The sequence below is a fragment of the Equus quagga genome, chromosome 13 (genome assembly GCF_021613505.1).
Source record: "Equus quagga isolate Etosha38 chromosome 13, UCLA_HA_Equagga_1.0, whole genome shotgun sequence".
Taxonomy (NCBI): Eukaryota; Metazoa; Chordata; class Mammalia; order Perissodactyla; family Equidae; genus Equus; species Equus quagga.
In genome coordinates, this window is record NC_060279.1 from 97,478,558 (window position 1) to 97,490,580 (window position 12,023).

Consider the following 12,023-nt stretch of genomic DNA (forward strand, 5'->3'; position numbering starts at 1 on the left):
TCCCTACCGTTTTCCTTCTTATTTTTCTTGAGACTCTGAAATCTCACAGAATTCAAGTAGTATTCTTCACTGACGAAGCAGAAGATGTTTCCTTGTTGTCTCAGACGTGACCTGGTTCTCACCATCCAGATCCCCAGGCTGTTTCTACATTGTGCTGGGTGTTCAGTGTTTATCAAAATCTCTTACTTCTCCTTTAGTTTCACATTAGTGCAGAGTATGACCAAGAACATGAGGCATGATGACCATGGCACAGCTCATCACCTTCTGTGAGTTTAGGGAACTTGTCTGTTTCCCATTACATTGTTTGTCCTTTTATTCAAATCTGAGATTATATGGAATAGTATAATTATGACGTGACTTTGAGAAATCAATTAGTTAACCGTAGAGAACCCAGTCTTTTCTTCTTTGCATTTTGTACTTCCACGGCTTGTGTCTTTGTGACTACTTACGGGTTTCATGCCCTTCCTAGGAGCAGTTTCACTATTCCCTTACTCAGTGTCACAGGGGAATCCTACAATGCTTTACTCTAACAGCTATGAAACTGTAGTTTTCAACTGTAATTATGCAGAGGAGAAAATTTGAATATTGTCACAATATCATGGGTTGGGAAATTTGCTATTCCAAGGTCGATATAGGGAAACTGCAAAGGGACGCTGAAGATATCCTTGTGTCGCTTTACTGCATCATGTCACTCATAAACCAAGGCGAGGGATATCTTGAAGGAGTAAACAGTGTGGTATCTGCCCTAGGGGCAGATATTGGCTAGATATTCACCAATCCTCTTTCCTCTTTCTGGCTATGTAGGAGTACCACCTTTCCCAGCCTCCTTCACATTTAAATTGGAACAGGTGACGGCTTTATAGCCAATGCAATGTAGGCAGAAATAAGGTAAGTCATTAAGAGGCTGGGTCATAAACTTCCCTGCATCATCTTCCTCCCATCTCTCTTCCATCCCTGGCTGCGTGATTTCTGAGCGCAGTAGGTCCCCACTTACGTGTGGCTTTGCTTCCTGCAGTTTCAGCTACCCATGGCCAACTGTGGTCCAAAAACGTTAAGTGGAAAATTCCTGAAGTAAACAATTCGTAAGTTTTAAGTTGAGTAGCATGATGAAATCTTGCGCCGGCCTGCTTTGTCCTGCGTGAGACGTGAATCATCCCTTTGTCCAGGATGTCCACACTGTACACGCTGCCCGCTCGTGAATCACTTAGTGGCCGTCTGGGTTATCAGGTCAACTGTCGCAGTATCACCGTGTTCAGGTCACTCTCATTTTACTTGATAATGGTCCCAAAGTTCAAGAAAAAGGATGCTGGCAGTTCAGATATGCTGAAAAGAAGCCGTAAAGTGCTTCCTTTAAGTGAAAAGGTGAAAGTTCTCGACTTAAAGAAAGAAAAACATCGTATGCGGACGTTGCTAAAATCTACGGTAACTTTTATTACAGTACATTGTTCTAATTGTTTAATTTTATTAGTAGTTATTGTTGTCGATCTCTTACTGTGTCTAATTTAGAAATTAAACGTTATCACAGGCGTGGATGTCTAGGAAAGAACATAGTATATGTAGAGTTCAGTACTATCCACAATTTCAGCATCCACTGGGGGTCTTGGAATGTGTCCCCGTGGATGGGGGGGACCACTGTATCTAAGTCGGTCTCAGAAATAGCAGGACCTCAGATGAAAAGGCCCCGGGGCTCTGAACCACCATGTTGCTCACCAAACACCCGGTTGCATTATTATGTCAATGAGGAGCAAGTAACTGTCTGAGTCTGTTTGGGCTCTTGTAACAAAATATCACATTCTAGGTAGCTTATAAGCAAGAGAAATTTATTTCTTACAGTTCTGGAGGCTGGGAAGTCCAAGATCAAGACTGGAGTGGGTCCATGATTGGGTGACGACCCACTTCCTGGTTCATAGCTGGCACCTTTGTGCTGTGTCCTCACACAGCGGAAGGGGCAAGGGGTCTCTCTGGGGACTCTCTGGGTCTCAACAAGGGCAGTAATCCCATTCCTGAAGGCTCCACCCTCATAACCTAAGCACATCCTGAGGCCCCATCTCTTAATACCATCACCTTTGAGGGTTAGAATTTCAACACATGAATTTTGAGGAGACACAAACATTCAGAGCATAGCAGTAACTGAATGAAGTCACTTAGAGTTTTGGTTGTTCGTCGCTTCAGCTAGCACCAATGACCTCTCCAACACAGGCCTCCATGTGCTGGTGGGCCGTTCCTCTTTCCATGTCCTTTGACCTCCCAGGGTTTAGCAGAAATTAATTATCCTCGGAATGTCTCAGATGGAACGGCATTGCTATTTTTCTCAATTACTTTTGCTCTTTGTATTAAAATCACAGTACAGTTTTGTTTGGGATTTGCTTTTTGTATTCCAACTTTCTTTGGAATAAATTGGCAATGAAGATGTTTGATGTGAGCAGCAGTCGAAATTTGTGTTTACTGTAGACATGGTTCCTGTGGTTTCTGTGCTCTGAGCTTAACAGTCGAGAGGGAAAAGCATAATAGTTACACCTTTGTAAGATAAATATACATAAATATGTTTGAGATTGACGAAAAGCAAAATTTAACACTTGAAGAATTCTTAGAGAAGAAAACTCTAAGTCTTAACAAAGAGGCTGTAGCAGTTTGAAACTCATGTTTTTACTGTTTTATCAGTAATCTCTTGATGTTAGAATTCTAGAAGTGTTAGGTATCCTGTGCCTATTATTAATTTTCATTAAAATAATGGAGTTATAAGAATTTCCAGATAATGGAATAAAATATATGTTCACAAAACCATTAACAGTCTATATTATATGATCTAGTCTTTTAAAAAAGAATATCTCAATCCCCTAGGAGCTTAGTATTTAGATAGAGATTATGGACAGAATATGTAATATGAAAAGGCACTATGATATGAATTTTTATGGTAAAATTGTAAAAAATATATTTTTTAATGGAAATGTGGAGAGTGAGACATTTAGCATATAAACTGATATTTAATCTAAAGATGTTATGCTTGATTGTGATGAGGAATTATTTTTGTCAGGGGGACTATGTGAATAAAGACATAAACAGTAATCAGTTCCAAGGAATTTCTAATAAGCTGGTTCAAAAAAAAAAAAGGAGGACAGAGTGTGTGACTGACTGGAAAGGCTGAAAATGCAGCTTGAGGTCATACAGGAGAACTTCTATCTTATCATTTAAGCATTTGCAGATTTTCTTTATGCAGCGGGAGCCAGTAGCAGTTAAACATTCAGGCTTTTGCAACTAAGAATGACTCAAGAATTCTTGTGGCAGATGGGTGGAAGGCTGGTGACAAGTGTTAAGGCTGAAATCTTCTTAACTATGTTTTACAGTACACTATCCCAGCTATGTTGGTTCTATACGCTGAAGTAATAGTAGCGAAGAATAGTAGTGAAATCATGGGGTAGATAAAAGTGACATAATATTTGGTCGTGTACTTGATGTATTTGTGGCATGGGGATAGCAGAGTTGACAATGACTCCTAGCATCCAAAGAGGGGTATTGGATGGACTGGTGGAAAGTGGAGCCATTGACTATGTTAGGAAATGCAAAAGGAAGAGAAAAAAATGAGGTCTCAAAATTTAGATTGTGTTCATTTAACTTGTCCTTACAAAATCCAGTTTTATAAAAACTGCAAACATAAAAACAGTGGTCATTATTTGGAAGCATATAAAGCATCATCAAATAAAGGATTCAGAATGAAAGCAACAGATACTATGACCGTAACCCACCAGCGAGTGCTGCTGAAATTCTGTGCCAGGTTAACATTTTGATTTGGATGAACAAAATATGTGTCCTTTTATACTCTCACAATGGAACTTGAATTAGAGGTCCTTCTTGTAAAGCCCGTAAACAGCTTCCATGTTTCACGTCCTCCCATGTTCCTAATGGCTATATGTAATTTCTGGGACCATTACTACCTTTTCCATTACATATTCTGCAGCCAAAATATACATTAATACAGTAAATTGTGTTGCTTTAAACCACTAAGTTCATGTCAATTTGTTCTGGCAACAATAGGAAATGACTACAGTCAGCTTGGGGGCTTATAGTATTCCAAAGGTAAGTGGAATTTTGGGCAGAATTTGTCTCACGGTTGGTCCAAAAGGTTTGTGAATTGAAACTGTGATCATTTATTCCGTTTCTTAATGAGTACTGGACAGCAGCAGAATCCCTACGTTGGCTCCTAACTATGAAGAGTGAGTACTGTTATCGTAGGAAGAGTCCTTGAAAAGCCCTTCGAAATTCATCTGACTATTGCAGTAGCAAGGCACAAGCAATATGGCGTGCGCGGCATGGCAAGAATGGTGGCGTCATCAGAGAACGAAGATGCAGAGGTGGTGATTCTCATCACATCTCCAATTACTTCACTTGTTTAACTTGTGCTGCAAGTGGATGGAGTTTGGATAAGGACCGTGGTTTATCACTAAATCAATCAGAAGTCTTAATTTCTGTGTATTAGATGATGGCAGGTTAAACTCATTTGTCAATTCTCGTGGCCCAGAAGTCTCAGCCGTGTCTCCCGAATGAAAGTCTTCGCTGCATTTAGCAGCTCTTCCCACTTAGAAAGAAGCACAGTGCTCGTTGGGCTTCTTTACATTTTGGAGGGAACACACACACCAAATGATGTGCTGTTATGACCTGTTTTCTGGATGACCCAGGAGGCAGGCAGCTTTGATTGGGTCCCAAAGCTAGAGAAGACTTTGCAAGTCTTTTTTTTTTTAATTGAGTACAATTGACATATAACATTATTGTTTGTTGTTTTTTTTAAAGATTTCACATAGGGCCAGCCCCGTGGCCAAGTGGTTAAGTTCACGTGCTCCACCTCGGCGGCCCAGGGTTTCACTGGTTCAGATGCTGGGCGTGGACCTAGCACCGCTCATGAAGCCATGCTGAGGCGGCGTCCCACACAGCAGAACTAGAAGGACCTACAACTAGAATATACAACTATGTACTGGGGGGCTTTGGGGAGAAGAAGAAGAAGAAGACGAAAAAGATTGGCAACATGTTAGCTCAGGCTCAATCTTTAAAAAAAGATTCCACATATAACTGAGATCATCCAGTATTTGTCTTTCCCTATCTGACTTATTTCACTTAGCATAATGACCTCAAGGTCCAGCCATGTCGTTGTTGCAAATGGCAGAATTTCCTTATTTTTTATGGCTGAATAATACTCAATTGTGTGTATATATATACACATACAACATTTTCTTTATCCATCCATCCATCGATGGACGCTTAGGTTGTCTCCACGTTTTGACTATTGTAAACAATGTTTCAATGAACGTGGGGATATTTTTTTGAGACAGTGATTTAATTTCCTCCAAACATCTACCCAGAAGTGAAATTGCTGGATCACGTGAACCTTGCAAGTCTTGGCTGAATAGCAGGTAGTGCTACTATTTGGGCCTTAAAATGTAAAGATATTTAAAGCATCTACGTTAAATCAATTTAACGTGTGGAGACTAGGAAAGCCTCAAAAGAAGAATCATAGGGCATTTGCCTCTGGTTATGGAGTAAATCCATACCATCACAAGCACAGAACTATCATAATTTCTAGAACAACTACTTGGCCCTAGTTGAAACTAAATGTCAGACTCTGGGACATTAAGCTTTCTCAAATAGCTGTCTGTAGTCACTGTGTCCACATGTCACTTCCTAGTCTCTCCTTAAGCTCTTATCATTGAGTTTTCATCTTCCTCATTCCACTAAAATTGCTCTTCACAAATCATTAATGACAGCTGTGTTTACAGATGCCACCCTCAAATCTTGGTCCACATATTATTTACTATCTAAGGAGAGTGACGCATTGGCAACTCTTTTATTCTTGATACACTTTCTCATAGTTCCTAAATCGCCATCTTCTTGAGGTTCTTTCCTGCCCCAGTGGTGGCTATCTCCCATCATCCTTTGCTACCCGCTCCTTCTGCGCTGGATCTCTTGACTTTGTAGCACCTCAGGGATTGTTGCTAGTTCTCCTTCTCTCCTCTATCTTCATATTCTCTTTCTGTGTACACATCTGGTTATTTGGCTTGTCAACTTAAACAGCAAATTCGCCTTTTGTTTTACCCTCAAAATGAGTTTATTTAGGAATAGCCCCCAAATTGCAATTGAGGATGTTCATGCTATGATGAACCACAGGCAAATCTGGAAAACAAAGGCGGGTAAAAACAGTTCAGGGTGGCAACGGCTCCTCATTGGCTGAGCTGCAGCATTTTTCACTGGCTGGGCAGTTGCTGGGTGGGAGAGAAATCTTCCTTCAGTGGTAAAGTGGTTTTACTTCCTGTTGAAGATTTAAGGGCACTTGTCTTCCTGTTTAGTGTGACTGAGATGTGGGATAGGGCATGAGAGCTCCCCCTACAGGCCTTCCCCCACTCCAATTTAGTTAAGGTTGCTTTTATTAATTTCCACAACCTCTACTCAACATTGCACTGGACGTTCTGGCCATTGAAATAGGGGATGAAAAGAGCTAAAAGACATAGAAGTTAGAAAGGAAAGGCTAAAACTGTTATTACTTGCAAATTACATACTTGCTTTGGGTTTTCTAGGTACACACTCTACATAAACTTAGAATTAATTATGAATTAAGCAATGTTGCTGTGCATAGGTCAATAAATAAAAGGCAATTGTATTTCTGTATACCTACGATAAAGAAATAAAAAATGAAAACAAATCATACCATTTACATAAAACAGGAGAAATACTTAGGTATGAATCCAACAAAATGAACAAGCCCCCTACACTGAAAAACGCAAAATTTCTCTAAGAAATTAAAGAAGGCCTAAATAAGGAAGAATATTACATCCATGGACTAGAAGGCTCAGTAAAGATATAAAATTTTCTCCAAGTGCACGTAATGCAATTAATGATTAAAAATCACAGAAATTTTTTGTGGAAATCGACAAGATGAGTCTAAAAGTCGTACAAAGATGCAAAGGGCCAAAAAGAACCAAGAGAATCTTCAGAAGGAGATTAAAGCTGGAGAACATTTGCTGCCATGTGTAGAGATCTATTATAGTGATACAATGTTTAAGACAGCGTGATGCTGGTGCAAGGAGAGAGAAACCGGCCAATGGAACAGAATAGAGTCCTGTAATACACCCATACACATGTGGTCACCTGATGTATGACAGAGGTGTCACTGCAGTGCAATGATGCTGCCCCAAATCAATCCGGGGTATGTGAGTGTAAAATAAAGTTTTTAGAGGGAACAGGAAATGCCTCCTAACCTTGGAGTCGGCAAAGATATTTTTAACAGGAAACAAGAAGCATTAACCATAAAATAAAAATATTGTAAGTTGTACTCTATTTTTCACAAGGACATTTTCCATCAGACAGAAACTTTAAGAGAGTGAAAAATCAATGCACAGAATGAGAGAAGATGTTTTCAATCTATATATACGATATAGGATTTATATCGACAATATATTTAAAAAACTTATAAAAATCAATAAGAAGAATACATCTCAAAAGAAAAAAAGGGGCAGAAATGTGATAAGCCGCTTCACTGGACAGGCTATCCTAAAAATCAGTAAACATCAGAAAAGCTCATCAAAGAGACTAGTACACACAGTAGAATGACTACACTGAAAAAGAAAGAAAATACCTAGTATTCTTTGGAAAACAACGGGAACTCTTCCACACTTTCTATGAGAGTGTAAATTAGCACAATTCTTTTTTTTAAAGCCACTTCATTGAGTTGTGATTGACATGTAAAAAACTGCACATGTTTAATGTACACAACTCTATGAGTTAGCATAAGTATACAGCTGTGAAACCATCACCACCATCAAGGCCATAGGCAAATCCATCACTTCTCAAAGTTTCCTTCTGCCCCTATTATTAATATTATTATTTTAATAACACTTAACATAAGATCTGCTCTCTTAGGAAACATTAAATATACACTACACTATTGTTAGCTATAGGCACCATGCTGTATGGTGGATCTCCAGGACTTATCTATCTTGCATAACTGTAACTTTGTCCCTTTTGACCATAACCTCCCCATTTCCCCTTTCCCCAGCCCACAGAAACCATCATTCTACTCTCTGCACCTCTGAGTTTGACTATTTTAGATTCCACACGTAAGTGAGATAATAGAGTATTTGTCTTTCTGTCTCTGGCTTATTTCACTTAGCATAACGTACTCCAGGTTCATCCAAGTTGTCACAAATGGTAGGATTTCCTTCTTTTTTAAGGGTGAATAATATTCCATTGTATGTATATACCACATTGCACATACTTGTCCAGTAGGTACATACCTCCATACTCTTTTCCACAGTGGCTGCACCAGTTTACATTTCCACCAACAGTGCACTGAGGATTCCCTTTTCTCCACAGCCTCACCAACACTTACTATCTTTTCTTTTTATAGTAGCCATGCTTCAGACGTGAGGTAATATCTTACTGTGTTTTGATTTGCATTTCCCTGATGATTAGTGATTTTGAGCACTGTTGGTCATTTGTATGTCTTCTTTGAGAAATGTCTATTGAGGTCCTTTGTCCATTGTTTAAGTAAGTATTTCGTTTTTTCTCTGAGTTATATGAGTTCCTTATCTATTTTTTGGATATTAACCCTTTATTGCATATATGGTTTACAAATATTTTTTGCCCAATCCATAGGTTCCCTTTTAATTTTGTTAATTGTTCCTTTGCTGTGAAGAAGCTTTTTAGCTTGAATTAGTCCCACTTGTTTATTTTTGCTTTTGTTGTATGTACTTTTGGTGTCATATTCAAGAAATCATTGCCGAGACTAATATCAAGGAGCTTTTACTCTGTTTTCTCCTAGGGGTTTTATGGTTTTAGGTCTTATGTTTGAGTCTTTAATCCATTTTGAGTTGATTTTTGTGTATGATGTCAGATAAGGGTCCAATTTCATTTTTTTGTATGTGGATATCCAGTTTTCCCAGCACCATTTATTGAAGAAACTATCCTTCTCATCATGTATTCTTGGCGCCCTTATCGAAGATTTGGTCACGATTTATGTGTAGGTTTACTTTGGGCTTTTTTTTCTGTTTCGCTGGTCTATGTGTCTATTTTTATCCCAGCACCATACTGTTTGACACTTTAGCTTTGCAATACACAGTCATCAGCTGCATAACGACGTATTGGTCGGTGACAGACCACATACACCATACGATTAGTCCCTTACAGCCTAAGTGTGTTGTAGGCTCTCCATCTGGGTTTGTGTAAGTACACTCTATGATGTTTGCACAATGATGAAACACTCATTTCTCAGAATGTATCCCCATCAAGTGATGCATGACTGTAATTTGAAGGCAGGAAGTAAGATGCCTCCAGCTTTGTTCTTGCTCAAGATTGCTTTGGCTATTCGGGGGTCTTCTGTGTTTCCATTCAAGTTTTAGGACTGTTTTTCTATTTCTGTGAAAAATGCCATTGGAATTTTAATAGGGATTGCATTGAATTTGTAGGTCACTTTGGGGAGTACGGACATTTTAACAATATTAATTCTTCCAATCCGGGAGCATGGGATATCTTTCCATTTATTTGTGTCTTCTTTGATTTCTTTCATCAATGTCTTAGTTTTCAGTATACAGATCTTTCACCTCCTTAGTTGAATTTATTCCTAAGTACTTTATTGTTTTTGATGCCGTTGTGAATGAGGTTGTTTTCTTAATTTCTTTTTCGGATAGTTTGCTGTTAGTGTATAGAAACACAACTGATTTTTGTACATTGATTCTGCATTCTGTAACTTCACTGAATCCATTTATTCTAACAGTTTTTGGTGAAGTCTTTAGGGTTTCCTATATATAAGATTCTTTCTTCTTTAATAGTTATGCTCATTTGCATTCTTCTCCATAAAGAAAAAAGTAAGTTACCTTGAAGTCCCAAGGAGCAGTATCCCTCCCAAACAGGATTCTCACCTTTAGCATTGGCCTGCGCCTGCGTCTGCGCCTGCGCACTCCGCGGGCTGGACTCCCGCTCAGGCTTCGGCTCTAGGGGCGGCCCGAGTTGCATGCTGGGATCAATCGGATCGTAATGCTCCAGGGTTCTGACGCTCCTTCCTGTTTCGGACTATATTTCCCAGCGGCCACCGCGCCAAATTAACCGGTCCGTTTCCCGTCCCCAGGATCGTGGGCGTAGCAGGTGAGGCCCTCGGGTCCGAGAAAGACGTCACAGCCTGGGGGAGGTCTCTGCGGACTAGCACCCCAACAGGACCGGCCTGTGACGTGATGGAGCCTCAGGCTCGTGCGCGCGCGGGCAGCCGGGGAGGGGGATCGTGCGATCGCGAGTGACGGGCGCCGAGCGTGGGCGTGTGCGCGGGAGGGCGCGCGTGGTGCCCCGCGCGGGGCAGCGCAGGGCCTGCGGGGGCTGCTGTGATGCGGGAGGGGCGTGCGGACCCTGAGCTGGCTCTGCTGCGGCTGAGTGTCGCCGAGCCCAGTGGCCTGCTGCTTCCTGCGTCTTCTCCCCTCCCGGCCCCGGGGGCTGCCGCAGAGCGGTGGGCACAGCAGCGGGGTGAGATCCTGCGCCTGGAAGGAAGGTTTCCCCAAGAAGGCACAGACCTGGGCTTGGGCTGGGAGATTAGAGCTGGAGGTGCCTCTGAGCCCCCCTTTTCCCTGCTCGCCCCCACCTGTTGAGAACCCCCGCGTTCTCAGAGCTCTGTCCCCAGGAGCCAGCTTCGAACTCAGGGACCGACTCTTCCTCCTTTTACTTCCATCCCATTTTGTGCGAAGTAAAGGAAGGTGTGGGCCTGGAAGGGGCTTTCACATTTAGTCTGCGCTCCAGGAAAAGCCTGGGGTCTCACGCTTGCCTTCTCCTCCCCCAGTCGTACCGTTATCCCAAAGAAGGACCGCAAGGAGGATGAGAGTACTATTGCGGCGCGTCTGAAAGTCAAGGGTGAGTTCGTGCTTTGTTTTTCTTTAAGAAATGCGTTTCTGTTTTTAGGATATAGAGGTTCCGGTAAATTTTCAGTAAATGGAGAGAGACCTGCAAATTGATACCCCACCATTGTGGTCGACCATTGTCCCTCATCCCTTTACTTAATATCCACTTAGCCATTTGGTAAATTGTTTACATCTTCTTGTGCACTCTCTTTTTTTAAGATGATATGGAAATAAACTTCCAGAGATTGATGTTAAAGCTTTATTTTAGACTCTGATTAGGTAAGAAGGAAATTAGTGTCGAGGTGGAACCACACACCAGGTATCTTTTGGTCTTTACGGGCCTGCTTTTTGAAGCACGGGAAGAATGGAGATGGTCACATGGTTTCAGTCGGTCTGTGAGGCTTTAGGAGTGGGGAAGTGATAGCCACAGAAGATGGTGTCAGTACGCCCAGAATTTTTCCAGGGAGTCCCACCAGTTGGCATTTGTCTTCCTGGCCCGGTTTCGGTTTCCTTTGAGGTTTGGCAGCCAAGGTGTGTTTTGGTTTTCATCTTGTGTGGACTGTGGGAAGCAGTGTCATGTTGTGGTTAAGAGTGGGGGCTGTGGACCCAGGGTATCTGGGTTGGAATCTTGGCTCTCTTTCTCGTCTCAGGTCTGTAATGAACATTAGATGAGTTAATATGTGTGAAGCCCCCTAGAGCAATGCCAGCCATTTAATAAGTGCATGGTATGTTTTAGCTGTTACTCATGCGTGGTCGTTTTAGCTCATTCCTCTCAACTCTCTATACAACAGGAGCATTAGGAATGTGTGATTTATTGCGATTGCTGCCTGCATATTAAGAAAATGAGTGAGATGCTCAAGTGATCTAGAATAGAAATTCTTAATGTGAGTCCCTGTGATTCCATTTATGGTTATTTATGGACCACAAACTCCTTGAAATAGTATATGAAAGTGTTAGAGAATTTATAATGGTGGTGTTTGGGGGGAGAGAATGTAGATAGTTTCATGGGATTATCAGAAGTGTATGTGACCCAAAAGGCTTGGACCCATTAGTGTGGGTTGGTGATTCTCAATGGGGTGTGTGTGTGTGTGTTTGTGTGTGTGTGTGAGGCTTGGACCCATTGGTGTAGATCATTGATTCTCAGTGGGGTGTGTATGTCTGTGT

The 12,023-nt window shown here is 41.3% G+C and overlaps 1 protein-coding gene across 3 annotated transcripts in view; it reads left to right on the forward strand.

Annotated features, from left to right (window-relative positions):
• The first annotated feature begins 10,016 nt into the window (after positions 1-10,016).
• Positions 10,017-12,023, forward strand: part of LOC124251033 (zinc finger protein 780A-like) — a 20,817-nt gene continuing 18,810 nt past the window's right edge. Inside the window, exons 1-2 of one of the 3 annotated variants that reach the window (XM_046683438.1) lie at positions 10,017-10,122; positions 10,802-10,872. The gene's annotated coding sequence lies outside the window, so the exon portion shown is untranslated. The other 2 variants (XM_046683440.1, XM_046683439.1) reach the window with 2 other exon arrangements.